The 3,227-nt window shown below is 37.2% G+C and overlaps 1 long non-coding RNA gene across 1 annotated transcript; it reads left to right on the top strand.

Annotated features, from left to right (window-relative positions):
• The first annotated feature begins 346 nt into the window (after positions 1 to 346).
• On the top strand, positions 347 to 2,873 carry LOC141640162 (uncharacterized). The gene is made up of 3 exons (XR_012542886.1): positions 347 to 498; positions 591 to 664; positions 2,705 to 2,873. It is a non-coding gene; the product is annotated as an uncharacterized LOC141640162 (long non-coding RNA).
• The last annotated feature ends 354 nt before the right edge of the window (positions 2,874 to 3,227 follow it).

The following is a 3,227-nucleotide window of genomic DNA, read 5'->3' as shown; positions in this document are numbered from 1 at the left end:
AACTTTTTAAAAGATGGGGTGATTGTAAGACCCGCTCTTTTCGTATAATGACTTTAAAATATTTTTAAATTACTTAATTTAATTAATTACATTTTAAGCATAATTTTTATAAAAGTGTATTTTTAAGACTCAATTTATATAAAAATATATATATTTTTAGTGGATAGTAACAATAGTGATAATAATAATAATATTTTCGTCTAGTAAAAGACCGTCACATTTCTCTTGTGAGACTAGATTAATTCGGACCAACCACACCACCTACCCTTATTATTTTATTCTCTCCAGTCACAACCTATCACTACCTCCCCTTACATTTTGGAAAAACAAAAAAATAAATAAATCAAACTCCTTTGCTTCCCTGAGTATCGACACACCCAAAATCCTTCATGAACACACCCCTTCAAACTTAAAAATCAAGATTTCTCCTTCGTTTCTCGACCAATTTCCGTAATTCTTGCGCCAAATTCTTCCCCTTTTTTTCCTCCATCATTCTAGGTAAGAAAGTTGCGGTCTTGTAAGATTTTCGTGTTGAACCATCTTATAAACTTCACGGTTGAGTTGAAAACCGTGTCCTTTTCGTGTGCTAGGTGAAGAACTTGAAGACCCGGACTGAGATTCTTACATTGTGGATGACACACTCGAGGATTGAAGAGCATTCAAGGTAACCGTGATGGGATTACTCGAAATTATGTTAAAATTTATATGTGTTTACATGTGTTCTTATGCCTTTATAAAATAAAGTTTGCTTCTTGACTGAGTTCGTGTAGGTTTCGTTTGAAACGGTTTTATACGAGTTTTACTTATCATTTTTGAGAAAAGTTGGTACCTTTGGATTCATAGTGAAGTGGGTAATTATGTTGGGTAAATTATTTGGATGAATACTATCATTTTCATGCTGAAAATTTCGTCTTAAGACGGACCCAAAACTGGAATGTAAACTGGGGACCATGGGGATGTTTTGGACATTTTTGGACGCGATTTGTGGGCTGAAATTGTTGTTAGTTCGAGTCAATTTAATATCTCATGTCTTGTGTGCATATACATGAATGAATATAGTATTTTGTTTGTATGAATTCCGCCTTGTAACGTGCTTAAAAAATTTTCTTAAGACGGCCTCATAAATTACTAGAAAAATCATGTATAGAAGTTGGTGATGGATGACTTTTGTGGACTGTTTTTGAGTCGATTCCACGGATTATTTGAGCCAATTAGTTGATTTTCGTCTCATATGTATATCCATGTTTCTAATGGGTTGGTTTTATGTGAGAAATTTCACCCTTTTCATTCTTAAAATTTCGTCTTAAGACGGTCACAAATGAACTTCTTAAACCGTGAAAATAGAATTTGTTGAGCAGTTTTTGCAGGCTGTTTTGACGGGTTTCTTTATGCTAAATGGAGTCAATTTTCTTGCTATTATCTCAAGCACATGTACATGTTGGGATTGGGTCTTTTGTATGGGTGAAATCCGTCTTGGTTTGGCCTAGGAAACCGTCCTAAGTCGGTTGGACAAAGAGGGGCTATGCTACGTGCGATGTACTGCATGCTGCTATGCTACATCCTTTTTGTGCAAGGGCTGCCAGCTCTGTTACGGGCAGTGGCCAGGCCATGGCCTGGGCAGTGGGCAGGGGTGAGCAGGCCGGCTGGGCAGCACGGCCTTAATCCGTGTGTGTCCAGCTCGTCTTTTGTGCAGTCCGCGACCGTCTTTCCTCCTTCGTTCTATGCCTTCTTATGTCCTATATTAAGCTTTGAACATGCCTTGTAGTTGTTGGGTCATTCTTATATTATGGCGTATGCTTATGAATGATTCACATGTGGTTATTTACGTTTTATCTGATGTTTTACATAATGCAAATTGTCCATTTCCGCTTGTTTATATTTTGTTCAAGTGGCTTAGTTATATGAAATAAAATGGTTGTTCTCTTTATAAAAGTATGAAATGACATAGAATACTTCATTTACGAATTATTACTCACTCTTTTTCATTTATTTATCGTATTTCAAATACGAGTGAATTATTCTACTTGTTTAATTAAATTGAGTCGTATTCTTGTGAAAATGACATTATGCTATACCTTATTGCTTGACGTATCTTTACGCCTACTTGTATCGTTCTGACAAGTATTGGTTCCACCACTCTTGTGCCGTTCTGCCGGGAGTTGCTTATCTCATTTCTTCCGCCCCGTTCAGACCATTCTGCCGAATGTGGGTACTCGACTTCCGTTCTGTCGATCGAGTCTTGGATGCGGACCGTTGTGTCGCATGTCGAATCGGCAACCGTTCTGTCCCGAGAGTCTGGCCAGATTTAGACTAGGACTGAGTCATTGTGATCATTATTATCGTCCTACAAGGGAAATTATATTGATTAAGTAGTGAAGGTCTTGCATGGTTTGGATAATTTGTATTTATAATATTTCATTAGAAATCGAGCTCGTGATTAAGTGGTCATGCATATGTTCTTATTTGTTCTCTTATCTTATCTACCTACGCCTATGAGTAGTTGAGTCTTTAATATGCTAATATTAATCTATCTTGTTTCCCTCTCATTAATTGACATGTTTAATTATTGATGTTCATGTCATTTGTATTGCCTTATATGATTTACATATTTGAGTTCCTTATTATATGTCTTTTGACGTAATGTGACTGGGAGAACCCTGAGTTACTCCCCATTGACTGTGCGTTCATGTTTCATGAATAACAGGTATTAGTTGGTGCTTATATGGGGTGAAGACATGTGTGAGCTAGCGAGTACCTTGACCGTTGGACTTTATTTATCGTTTGCTAAACTCACCTATTCTTGTCTTATCATTCGTGGGATATATTTTTCCCATTTTTGACTATCACATTTGTATGAACCTAATTTCATTTCTGCGTACTTTTCTCCGTTTAATTTTAGTGACTCCCGCATGCTAAACCTTATCTAATAAATAAAAGTTTTAAAATTTTCACATTTTTCGCTTGTATTTATTGGTTTTACCTTCCGCTTTATCGCGGGGTGTCACAGTAACACAAGTGGTATCAGAGCAACCCTGCGACCGTGTGGTAATGGGAGGAAGTTGTTATATGCTCCTGGAGGCAGCTGTTATACGCTCCATTCTGATCACGCACCATACTGCATAAACATAAATAAGAAACCTCAGGAGTGGTGACGGTATAAGCAATTTGAACAACGGACTGATCAAAGGCATTACTAAAAACTCATTATCACGGGCCGACCAACGGCA

The sequence above is a fragment of the Silene latifolia genome, unplaced genomic scaffold, assembly GCF_048544455.1.
Source record: "Silene latifolia isolate original U9 population unplaced genomic scaffold, ASM4854445v1 scaffold_73, whole genome shotgun sequence".
Lineage (NCBI taxonomy): Eukaryota > Viridiplantae > Streptophyta > Magnoliopsida > Caryophyllales > Caryophyllaceae > Silene > Silene latifolia.
The sequence above is the reverse complement of the archived record's forward strand: the minus strand, read 5'-3'. Positions and strand labels throughout refer to the sequence as shown.